This window comes from Saccopteryx leptura, chromosome 5, assembly GCF_036850995.1.
Source record: "Saccopteryx leptura isolate mSacLep1 chromosome 5, mSacLep1_pri_phased_curated, whole genome shotgun sequence".
NCBI classification, from domain to species: Eukaryota; Metazoa; Chordata; class Mammalia; order Chiroptera; family Emballonuridae; genus Saccopteryx; species Saccopteryx leptura.
The window spans coordinates 28,797,726-28,811,295 of NC_089507.1; positions in this window are offsets into that span (position 1 = coordinate 28,797,726).

Sequence of the window (13,570 nt, forward strand, 5' to 3'; positions counted from 1 at the left end):
GTGAGCCTTCAACAGACCAAGTAACATCTTGCTCAAGCCAGCTACCTTGGGTTCAAGCTGATGAGCTTTGCTCAAACCATATGAGCCCGTGCTCAAGCTGGCGACCTCGGGTCTCGAACCTGGGTCCTCTGTATCCCAGTCCGACGCTCTATCCACTGTGCAACCACCTGGTCAGGCTCATGTAGTTTTCAATCATTTTCATGTTTAGTTAAGTTATTGCCAATTGTCCTAGTATAGAAATATCTTCCAGGACTCTCCTACTGAAAACTGTTAATGAATGTTGATAGTGCAGAGTATTTAAGGTTTGTCACTACACAAGAGATCTTCAGATGCCTTGTAATCCTGTACCTTGTACATGAAAGAAACTTGGTGGGGATTTCCAAATTTAATGGTGATCCTAACAATTTATAAGATGTTGCTAAAATAAGTTTTGGGGAAAAAGTTGAAAACCACATTAAAGACGACTACTTTTTAAATTCTCTATATCGAAAAGAATATTATAAAGCTAGTGTAATATGAAAAGGTGATCAAATATCACCAAATTTTTAAAAAATAAGAATATAAAAATATGGACGGAGTTATTAATTTGGCTATGTAATCCACAAATATGTATTATCTGTGTACTATATTTTCAATAATGGAGCTATGGGTTGGGAATAGAACAATGAATAGACATAGACAATCCCTGACATTGAGATACTCACAGCCTGACCAGGTGGTGGCGCAGTGGAGAGAGCGTCGGACTGGGATGCGGAAGACCCAGGTTCGAGACCCCGAGGTCGCCAGCCACAGGATTATCTGGTGTGAGCAAAAAGCTCACCAGCTTGGATTCAATGTCGCTGGCTCTAGCAAGGAGTTACTCGGTCTGCTGAAGGCCCATGGTCAAGGCACATATGAGAAAGCAATCAATGAACAACTAAGGTGTTGCAACAAAAAACTGATGATTGATGCTTCTCATCTCTCTCCATTCCTGTCTGTCTGTCCATATCTATCCCTCTCTCTGACTCTCACTCTGTCTCTGAATAAATAAATAAATAAATAAATAAATAATTTAAAAAAATAAAATAAAGTTAAAAAAAAAGAGATACTCATAGTCTAAGGTGGACCAGACTCCTAACGAGTAATTGTATCAATACTTATTTAATTTATTTATTTTTAGGATAATTGTGATAAAAGAGAAATGTACAGTGCCCTGAGAGCTAAGTCTGTTATATTTATTTATTTTTATTCAGTGACAGGAGGAGAGGGAGAGAGAGAGACTTCCGTATGCGCCCCAGCTGGGATCCACCGGCTAGCCCACTAAGGGATAATGTTCTGCCCATCTGGGTTGTTGCTCTGTTGCTCAGCAACTGAGATATTCTTATTGTCTGAGGCAGAGGTCATGAAGCCATCCTCTGTGTCGAGGGCCAACTTGTTCTAATCAAAACATGGCTGCAAGAGGGGTAAAGAGAGAGTGAGAGGGAAGGAAAAGGGGTAGAGAAGTGGATGGTCACTTCTCCTGTGTGCCCTGACCAGGAAACAAACCTGGGACATCTACATGCCAGGTTGATGCTCTACCACTGAACCATTGGACAAGGTGAAGTCTGGGTTTTATGGAAGTTTTCCTTGGGGGAAAAAGCATATGTAAACTGGAGGAGTAATTCAGATTAAAGGGGGAATTAAAAGAATATTCTACTCAGGGGGAAGAGTATGAACAAGAGTCTAAGTGGGAGTTTCTTACTGATTTCAAAGAACCAAAAGAATGTCAACAGCCTGACCGGGCGGTGGCACAGTGGATAGAGCATCAGACTGGGATGCGGAAAACCCAGGTTCGAGACCCCGAGGTCTCCAGCTTGAGCGAGGGCTCATCTGGTTTGAGCAAAAAGCTCACCAGCTTGAGCCCAAGCTCGCTTGCTCGAGCAAGGGGTTACTTGGTCTGCTGAAGGCCCACGGTCAAGGCAGTTATGAGAAAGCAATCAATGAACAATTAAGGTGTTGCAATGTGCAACGAAAAACTAATGATTGATGCTTCTCATCTCTCCATTCCTGTCTGTCCCTGTCTATCCCTCTCTCTGACTCTCTCTCTGTAAAAAAAAAAAAAAAAAGTCAACATAGCTTCCTTGCCATAGGCAGTGGGAGGGTGGTAAATAAATCCAACAGATGAGCTTACTTTTTTAAAGTTCATATAAATAAAATTTGGAGTATATAATGTATATGGTTTTGTATAAAGCTTCTTAAACTGAGCTTAGTGGTTTTGAATTCCTGCTTTATCTGTGGTTGCAGATAAAGCATTGACCTGGAATGCTGAGGTCGCCAGTTCAAAACCCCAGGACTGCTTGCTCAAGGCATATACAAGAAGCAAATGCTTCTTGTTCTTTCCCTCAGCTTTACCTCTCTCCCCACTCTCTAAAAAAAAAAGAAAGAAAATTAATTAAAAAGAAGAATTTCATTCATCCTGTTTGCAGGTGTTTGGTGCTGAATGTTATTCCATTGTAAGGATATATCACAATTCATTTATCCATTCAGCTGCTGGTGGATTTTTGGGTCATTTCCAGGTTTTGGCCACTATGAATAGAGCTGCTGTGAATATTTTTGTATAAGAGATGTGGGGTTTTTAGTTCACTGTTTCTCCCAGCTCACTGTACTGCACAAGCAAGAATATGCTCTGTGTTGCACAGAAGTTTTAATAAAAGTGCAAAGAACAGTTCAATACTGACCTGATCATTTGTTAACTTCGTGAAGGTACTTGGGTTCCAGCATCTACAGATAAGAAGAGCTGGGTCAGGTAATTCAACACAGGCGCAGTAGCCGCCTGGCCTGGCCTGAGTTCCACATTGCCAACATCTGATACATGAACCAGACTTTCAGACGGAGGATGTCCAGGTAGGAAAGGGTTCTTGCTGATGCCTAAAGGTAGGAAACTGATCTCATCTATACCCTTCAGTCTAAACAAGAATCCATAACTATCTAAGGGGCTCTTTATGCTTTGCCAAATGGTACTAATCCTCCTTCCCCCTGTCCCTTTCCTGCTTTCCTCAAAGGACTGACCTGATAGCAGTGATCTGTAACTCTAGCTTTACTGTATTACCCTGGGTACTTTTAATGTATCTGCACATTCAGCAGAAGCAGTCACAGCATGAAAACAACTCCTGTGCTAGGGAAAGTCAACTGTTATTCCCATATGCATCTTTGTCTGATTATTCCACTCCCCCACCCCCAAAACGTGGTCATCATTAAAAATTTTGGACAGGTCTAACAGCTGATTAAACTAGCTAAAGAAAAGCCCTGGCCGGTTGGCTCAGTGGTAGAGCGTCGGCCTGGCGTGTAAGGGGTCCCGGGTTCGATTCCCGGCCAGGGCACACAGGAGAAGTGCCCATCTGCTTCTCCACCCCTCCCCCTCTCCTTCCTCTCTGTCTCTCTCTTCCCCTCCCGCAGCGAGGCTCCATTGGAGCAAGGATGGCCCGGGCGCTGGGGATGGCTCCTCGGCCTTTGCCCCAGGCGCTAGAGTGGCTCTGGTCTCAACAGAGCGACGCCCCCCGGAGGGGCAGAGCATCGCCCCCTGGTGGGCGTGCCGGGTGGATCCCGGTTGGGCGCATGCGGGAGTCTGTCTGACTGTCTCTCCCTGTTTCCAGCTTCGGAAAAATACAAAAAACAAAACAAAACAAAAAAAAAAACCAACAAAAAAATTAAACTAGCTAAAGAAAGAGTTAAGGAATTGGAAAACTGATCTAAGGAAAACATACAGACTATAGTATAGAAGCGAAAGAAATGAAAAATATAAACATTTAAGAGACACTAATAGAACAAAAAAAGCTAATATATTTCTAAGTGGTTTGGAAGCAGAGAATAGAGTGAAATGGTATATTCAAAAAGTTAAAGACTTAGAATATTTCAGAATCAACAAGTGACACTGAACAGACATTTTAATATGTCTTTCAAGACCTCAAATGATAACCCTTCTTAAGCTTCTTAATTTTTTCTGTCCTTACGCCTTCACTCATTAAAATTAGGATAAACAAACTAAGAAAGGCAGCTTGCTTATGGAAGTAGAAGGATATTGTTAGTGTAATCAGTTTCAAATCAGTGTTTCCCTTTGAACCCTGAGCATATGTGCATGCTGTTTCCTCTGCCTGAAATATGATGTGCCATGACACTGGTCACATTTTTTGTTTTTAAATATTTCAATTAAATAGCTGGAGCTTCCATTTTGTAGTTAAGGGACAGTTTATTTTCTTCCAAAACTTTTTTTTACTCATGAAACATCCAATAACCCCAGGGAAAAGTTTACTCAGGCTTGAGAACAATGACCTCAAAGAAATCAGAGAACCTGTTTCATTTGCTCTTTATGTGTTGCTAGGTCAGCCATGGAGAAACTCTAACCACTGTGTTTCCCAAGGAACTTTGAGGGTTAAAGCTCAGTTATCTACCCTTGAAGCCGAGGGTCTGCTACCATTGTCATAGCTACCTCTCTAACCACTACCGTGGGTCAGCAGAAAGACATTGGAGGCTCACTGTCATGTTTGTCTGGGCCTGTACCCAAGGATGTGTCACTCCTATCTCTCCTGCCACAATCTCAGTAACTGTTTCCCACAATCTCCCTGTGCATATCCTGTCTGACCCTATATGTATGAGAGTCAGCAACAAAATAAAAAGATTCTTTTGTTCCTCACTAGAGTTGGCCCCAATCACCACATACCTAGACTCCCAACACTTTTTTCTTCACACACACACAGAACACAAAACCAGCCGCCTCTCCATGGCATGCCCCCCAGGGCCAGGATTTAGATCGCTAAATCCCGATAATTCTATTTTCATTTCCTCCTTCTTTTAATTTGCTCTTTATTTTTCATTCCTTCTGCAACCACTATGGCTCAGATCCTAAACAGCTCTTATTCAGACTACCATAAGTCTCCTCATTAGTCTCCCTGCCTTCACTATTCAGTTGTACTGCTCTGTCACCTCCTTTCTACAACTATACTCTCACTCTCCTGAATTCCTTTCATGCGGTCACTAGAGGGATCTAAATTTCAAAAATAATTATGTTCTTTTGATAAAGTCACATGATGATGAGTTAGAAAGAACCCAAGTTTTAGAGCTAGCAAACCCTGATTCCATAGTTTACTAGCTACTTAGCATTTCTTTTAGTTTCTTCTCCTATAAAAGAAACAAATGACAGTGTTATCTCATAAAATTGTTTCGAGGATTAAATTATATAATGTGTGTTAAGTTTTTAGCACAATGCCTGGTATTAGTGAATACTCAAAATAATGGTATCTCCATTTCCCCTCTCTTCTTCCTAGTCACTTGGGATTATTAAGTCTAAATGTTTTATGACATAAAAGATGTCTGCAATATCCCTACTTCTAAAATGTAGCTTCTTCACTCACACATAGTCTACCTGTGAACATTAAGCTCTTGTCTCTGGTGCTCACCCAGAACATTCTTATTCTTATTGTCCAGGTATTTTGATTCTTTGACTTCTTATTCACCAAATTTATATCAGACTTCTGGGTCTTTCTGACCTATTTGGAATAATTTCACCACCAAACTAATTTTGGGCCAACTCACTGATTTTTTTTTTTTTTTTACAGAGAGAGAGAGAGAGAGAGAGAGAGAGAGAGAGGGATAGATAGGGACAAACAGACAGGAATGGAGAGAGATGAGAAGCATAATCATTAGTTTTTCGTTGCGATATCTTAGTTGTTCATTGATTGCTTTCTCATATGTGCCTCAACCGTGGGGCTACAGCAGACCTAGTAACCCCTTGCTCAAGCCAGCGACCTTGGGTCCAAGCTGATGAGCTTTGCTTAAACCAGATGAGCCCGTACTCAAGCTGGAGACCTCAGGGTTTTGAACCTGGGTCCTCTGCATCCCAGTCCAATGCTCTATCCACTGCACCACCGCCTGGGCAGGCCCAACTCACTGGATCTTAATCTTGCATTCTTATATGTAGTTGAAACTTCATATAGCAGCAGTCTCATCAATCAACACTATCTGGGTACAATCTAAACTGAATTTCTCTCCCTTCTCCTGACTCTCAACTCCACACCCTTCAGAATTCCCCTTCAGTATAGGGGATTGGACATAAAGTCCTCCAGTATCTTTTTCTACCTACATTATCACTGTCCCTCCCTCTATAAGCCAACTATCCTTTTTGCCGTTTTTGTATATTTTTCTATACTATTTTCTCCATTGCCCATTCAGCAAACTCTATTTTGTGTGTGTGTGTGTGTGTGTATTTTTCTGAAGTTGGAAACAGGGAGGAAGTCAGACAGACTCCCGCATGCGCCCAACTGGGATCCACCCAGCACGCCCACCAGGAGGAGATGCTCTGCCCATCTGGGGCGTCGCTCTGCTGCAATCAGAGCCACTCTAGCGCCTGAGGCAGAGGCTACAGAGCCATCCCCAGCGCCCGAGCCATCTTTGCTCCAATGGAGCCTTGCTGCGGGAGGGGAAGAGAGAGACAGAGAGGAAGGAGAGGGGGAGGGGTGGAGAAGCAGATGGGCGCTTCTCCTGTGTGCCCTGGGTGGGAATCCAACCCGGGACTCTTGCACGCCAGGCCGACGCTCTACCACTGAGCCAACCGCCCAGGGCACAAACTCTAATTTAAGACCTGTTTCTGGCCCTGGTTGGTTGGTTCAGTGGTAGAACGTTGGCTTGGTGTGTGGAAGTCCCGGGTTCAATTCCCGACCAGGGCACACAGGAGAAGCGTCCATCTGCTTCTCCACCCTTCCCCCTCGCCTTCTTCTCTGTCTCTCTTCCCCTCCTGCAGCCAAGGTTCCATTGGAGCAAAGTTGGCCCTGGCACTGAGGATAGCTCCATGGCCTCTGCCTCAGGCGTTAGAATGGCTCTGGTTGCAGCAGAGCAATGGCCCAGATGGGCAGAGCATTGCCCCCTGGAGGGCATGCTGGTTGGATCCGGGTCGGGTACATGCGGGAGTCTGTCTCTCTGCCTCTCTGCTTCTAACTTTGGAAACACACACACACACACACACACACACACACACACACACACACACACACGACCTGTTTCAAGCATTTCTTCTTTAGTAAAGGCTTGCTTGACTCACCCCATTTTCCTCCCCGAAGGTCAAGCATCATGTCTGTGCTGGCCCTAGGGTGGTGGCAGCCATGAAGTTGGAGCTCAGTGAAGATTTGTTAAAAGGGAGCCCCTGAAATGGTCGGTCATTAGTTTTGGTTCCTGGGTCTGTCCTTGCTATCTTTTTTGATACCATATCTTCTGTTTTTCCTTTGATTCTGCAAAGTGTGATACATTTTGACAAATTCTTCCCCCTCCCACCCCCTGGCTTAAGTTAGCCAAATCTATGGTATATTGCTTGCAATTTTATGGACTCCTAATTGACACAAGCATATATTTTTTTATAATGAGAAAAAATTTTATCAATACAATGAAAATTAAATAGACTCCAATTTAATTAACTGTTCTTTGGGCAGCTGTTTTTGAGGAAAGTAAGACTCTTCACATTCACCTACTATGGGAGAGCTGAAATTTGAAGAGGGTTTTCAATAATGAAGTGAGAACATGAGAGATAAGAGACACAAGACTTCTAGCCAGAACACTGGTGAAATGCACACAAGGAACCAGGGGCCTCTCTGGAAAGAATACATTCTACATAGATTGAAGTCAGTCCCTCAATTGGCATCATTTGTGAGGTAGCTCTCCCTTAATTTATGAAAAACAAGCCTGTCATCTTTAAAAATTATTTGTGCCCCACACAAAACAGCTTGTCAAAATATTCATCGAAAATTAATTTAAAAAAATTAAGTTGTGTGCAAAGAGTGAAATGAAGAATTCCTTTCTTCACTTCTTAAGATAGGAGAACAAAGATAAAAGAGAAAGAGAAGTGTTGGAGGGAGACTAGGTAATACAGGGAGTCATAGCTTTAAATGTGCAAGACAGATATAGTCCTGGTTGTGCCTTTATCAATGTGTGAGAGGGAATTAACTCCAATTAAGGTGTCCATTACAGAATTATAAACATCCTAGCTTTATTGCAGTCAGGCCTAGCTGCCAGTAATGTTTGATTTGGGTTCAAACGCTGCTGTTTCTGCTCTTGTAAAATATGCCAACTCCTCCTTCACAATAAGAAGGAGAGAGCCTGACCTGTGGTGGCGCAGTGGATAAAGCATCAACCTGGAACATTGAGATTGCTGGTTCGAAAACCTGGGATTACCTGGTCAAGGCACATATGGGAGTTGATGCTTCCTGCTCCTCCCCCCTTCTCCCTCCCTCTCTCTCTCTCTCTCTCTCTCCTCTCTAAAATGAATAAATAAAGTCTTTAAAAAAAAAAAAAAAAGAAGGAGAGGGAAGACAGAGATTACCATGAACAGATGACTTTTCTTCCTAATTCCCATTCCAATTTTATGTCATTCTATAGCATTTGTTCTCTCAGATGATTTTTTTCTTTTGTTTGTTTGTTTGTTTTTAATAATTTTATGGAGGTAAAATTTGCACAAAATGAAATGCATAGATCTTAAGTGTTCAGTTCAATAAATTTTGACAAAAATATACATTCAGTAACCATCATACAAAACAAGATATAAAATACTTCTATCATCCTCAAATTCCCTTGTGTCCAGTCCAGTCTACCCCAGCCTACCAGATGTAACCATTCTGATTTCTAGCACTATTATAACTGAATTTGGGGATGCTAGGTTCTTTAAAAGTACAGTTAAGTGGAATGAAATATAACTGCATGAATTAACATGAACAAATCTCCAAAAATAATAGCAAAAACACAAGTTGCAGAAAAATAGAAGAAAACTATTTCATTTCTATAAACCATATACAACTTAAAACAATGATAGTTATTCTTTGGAGAAATATATATATATGTATGTAGTAAAAACACAAAGATGTGCATGAGAATGATAATATTAATTTTAGGGTAGAGGCTGCCTTTGATAGAGTAGGAAGGAGTAAGAATAGAGAAGAGCATTCAGAGGGTTTTAACATTGCAATATATATTTTTTAACATTATAATATTTTATTTCTTATTTTTTTGAGTTTTTTTTTTTTACAGAGTAAGAGAGAGAGTAAGAGAGAGGGACAGATAGGGACAGACAGACAGGAATGAAGAGAGAAGCATCAATCATCAGTTTTTCATTGCGACACCTTAGTTGTTCATTGATTGCTTTCTCATATGTGCCTTGACCGTGGGCCTTCAGCAGACCGAGTAACCCCTTGCTTGAGCCAGAGACCTTGGGTCCAAGCTGGTGAGCTTTGCTCAAACCAGATGAGCCTGCACTCAGGCTGGCGACCTCGGGATCTCGAACCTGGGTCCTCTGCATCCCAGTCCGACGCTCCATCCACTGAGCCACCGCCTGGTCAGGTGTAATATTTTTTTTTAATTTTTATTTATTTATTTATTTACAGAGACAAAGACGGAGTCAGAGGGATAGACAGGGACAGACAGGAATGGAAACAGATGAGAAGCATCAATGATTAGTTTTTCATTGCGCGTCACGACTCCTTAGTTGTTCATTGATTGCTTTCTCATATGTGCCTTGACTGCGGGCCTTCAGCAGACTGAGCAACCCCTTGCTGGAGCCAGCGACCTTGGGTCCAAGCTGGTGAGCTTTTTGCTCAAGCCAGATGAGCCCACGCTCAAGCTGGCGACCTCGGGGTCTCGAACCTGGGTCTTTCCACATCCCAGTCCAACACTCCATCCACTGAGCCACCGCCTGGTCAGGCTATATATTTTATTTCTTAAAGTCAGTAGGGGGTTTCATGTGTGTTCTTTATATTTGTACTTTTATTTATGTCAGCAATATTTCATAAAAATAATTAAAACTTCACAAAGGTTCTTATAATTTTAATGATTATGTAAGTTTATTTATTTATTTATTTATTTAGTGACAGAGGCAGAGAGAGACAGAGGGAGGAACAGATAGGGACAGACAGACAGGAAGGGAGAGAGATGAGAAGCATCAATTCTTCGTTGTTGCACCTTAGTTGTTCACTGATTGCTTTCTCATATGTGCCTTGACCAGGGGGCTACAGCAGATCAAGTGACCCCTTGCTCAAACCAGATGAGCCCACGCTCAAGCTGGTGATCTCGAGGTTTGGAACCTGCATTCTCCATGTTCCAGTCCGACACCCTATCCACTGCTCCACCACCTGGTCAGGCTATAAGTAAATATATAATATTTCAAAAATCAGAATTAATAAAAAAAAATCAGAATTAAGCCTGACCAGGTGGTGTCACAGTGGATAGAGTGTCGGACTGGGATGCAGAGGACCCAGGTTCGAGACCCCGAGATCGCCAGCTTTAGCGCAGGCTCATCTGGTTTGAGCAAAGTTCACCCACTTGGACTCAAGGTTGCTGGCTCGAGTAAGGGTTTACTTGGTCTGCTGAAGGCCCGCGGTCAAGGCACATATGAGAAAGCAATCAATGAACAACTAAAGTGGGAGAATAACAAACTGATGGTTGATGCTTCTTATTTCTCTTGTCCCTCTCTCTGACTCTCTCTCTGTCTCTGTAAAAAAAAAAAATCAGAATTAAAAATACCACTTTTAATCTCTATTGTGGCCTTTACTCTATAGTCTACTATAATCCATAAAGTACATTTACTCCATGAAGGCACAGATACTGTTCTATTTAATCCTTTAGTCCTCTGAGTACCTGATGTTATATGCATGGAACATGTATTAAAAAAAAAAAAAAAGAAGAAGAATCTATAAACATACTGATTAACCCACATTTTCACATTTGCAAGTTTTCTATCACCCTGCAATATTTTAGGGCCTCTTACTGATATCTACAAATATTAGTTTCACATTCACCTCCTTTTAAAAGTTCTTGGGTCCAAAAGGAAAAAAGTGTTTCCAAGAGGCTAGTAATACCCATTTCATGTCAGTCTTGTTATGTCGCCACTATAACAGGTAATATCTTAGAGAAGGAGAAAGATGGTTGGTATTAAGGGAAGACAAAAGAAGATAAAAAGATTCTTGTTTGAAATATACAGACTTAGTTCCAGGATATCCTGGATAATTGTTCAGTATGGTGATTACAAGGGGTACAGAAAAGGGTCATTTAATCATGTCAGGGAATGTTTTCAGGGAAGCTTACACATGAGCTGAGTCTTGAAGTTCTCTCCATAGCTTTTTTTTTTTTTTTTTTTTTCATTTTTCTGAAGCTAGAAACAGGGAGAGACAGTCAGACAGACTCCCGCATGCGCCCGACCAGGATCCACCCGGCACGCCCACCAGGGGCGACGCTCTGCCCACCAGGGGGCGATGCTCTGCCCATCCTGGGCGTCGCCATGTTGCGACCAGAGCCACTCTAGCGCCTGGGGCAGAGGCCACAGAGCCATCCCCAGCGCCCGGGCCATCTTTGCTCCAATGGAGCCTTGGCTGCGGGAGGGGAAGAGAGAGACAGAGAGGAAAGCGCGGCGGAGGGGTGGAGAAGCAAATGGGCGCTTCTCCTGTGTGCCCTGGCCGGGAATCGAACCCGGGTCCTCCGCACTCTCCATAGCTTTTGTACCTGCTTCTTTATAGTATTTTTTGCATTGCATTGTACCTGTGCACAAGTTGCCCCTAATTAGACTCTGAATGCCTAAATGGTAAACTAAAATCATCTGCATATTTGTTTTTCCTGAATCTAGTACAAACATAGATTGTTTTAGTGCACTTGGCTTTATTGTGCTTCACAGATGTTTTGAGTTTCTTACAAATGAAAGCGAAGACCCTCCACCAGCAAAACAATTACGTCTCGCTTTTTTGCCGTGGTCTGGATCCAAACCTGCAATATTTCCGAGGTATGCCTATAGATAGCATTACCCAATAAACACTGGAATAAGAACAAGAAAGCAAGGAAACTAACAGTGGGGAAGAGAAAAGTAGAGTTGCCTGGAACATAGCAGGGAAGAAAGGAAATAAATATGCAGAAAAAAGATTAAAGGAAGTAAAGGTAAGAGGTATTAATTAGGATTAGGTTCAGCTATGACAGACAAAAAACCAAAATGGCTTATAGAAAAGAGAAGTGTATTTTTCTCTTAAGTAGAAAACAGTCTTGGCAGTGGGGGTAGGGTGAGTATTCCAGGGCTCATAGGCCTTTACAAATTCTTATCTCGCTACTTAGACTTAAGATGTGATTTTCACCTCATGATCCAAGATGGCTGGCTGCTTAACCTCCAGTCATCATGTTCTCATTCCAGCCAAAAAGTAAGGACAAAGAAAAGTGCTTACACCCTCCCTTCACAGACACTTTCTGGATGCTGCACATATAATTTGTGCCTACATCTCACTGTCCAGAGTTTAGACATGACCACACCTAGTTGCATGGGAATTTTAAAAATGTAGTCTTCATTCTAGATGACCTCATGCCCAGATGAAATCAGAGATTTTATTATTGAGGAAGAAGAAGTGGAATTAGTGACCCAAGGGCATACATAGTTTCTACACTTGATCTTAGACAAAAGACAGAGAAGCGATATATACATAGTTTATATACAGTACTGTTTTTATATATGTGTATACTATATTATTTAGTGTTAATTAAATACCATGAAAATATACTTAAGAATACTTTAAAAAAATTAAAGCTTACTCATTTTTTCATTGTAAAAGTCTTTTTTATGACTTACTGTAAATATAACCTAGTAGAGTTTTGGGTTTTTTTTTGTATTTTCCTAAGTGAGAAGCAAGGGGAAGCAGACAGACCCCCGTATGTCCCGGACCAGGATCTACAGGCATGCCCACCCAGGGGACAATGATTGGCCCCTCTGGGGCGTTGCTCAGCTGTAATCAGAGCCATTCTAGGGCCTAAGGCGGAGGCCATGGAGCCATCTTCAGCATCCAGGCCAATTTTGCTCCAATGGAGCCTTGGCTGCAAAGAGGGGAAGAGAGAGACAGAGAGAAAGGAGAGGGGGGAGGGTAGAGAAGTATATGAGTGCTTCTTCTGTGTGCCCTGGCTGGGAATCGAACCCGGGACTTCTACATGCGGGGCCAATGCTCTACCACTGAGCCAACCAGCCAGGGCCTAACCTAGTAGACTTTTTAAAACCATGAACTCTAAAGCAGAATATTTATATTTAAATTATGGCTCCAAGCCCTGGCAGGTTGGCTCACTGGTAGAGTGTTGGCCCAGTGTGTGGATGTCCCAGTTCGACTCCAGGTCAGAGCACACAAGAGAAGTGACCATCTCTTCTCCACCCTTCTCCCTCCCTCTTCTCTCTCTTTCTTTCTTCCCCTCTTGCAGCCATGGCTCGATTGGTTAGTGCAAGTTGGCCCCAGGCGCAGAGGATGGTTCTGTGGAGCTTTTTCCTCAGGCACTATAAATAGCTGGTTGCTCGATCCCCAGATGGACAGACCATCACCCAGTAGGGGGATTGCGGGGTGGATCTCTATCCAGTCACATGTGGGAGTCAGTCTCTCTGTCTCCCCTCCTCTCATTTAAAAGGAAAAAAAAATTATGTTTCCATAGTTTACTTGAGACTTATGTATCTCACATATTTATGTAAATTTTAACACAAAACCATAGTATATATTGTTTAGGGCTATATACATTTATATTAGATTGAACAAAATGAAATTGTTTATTTTATAGTTCAAAATAATCAAATATTAAA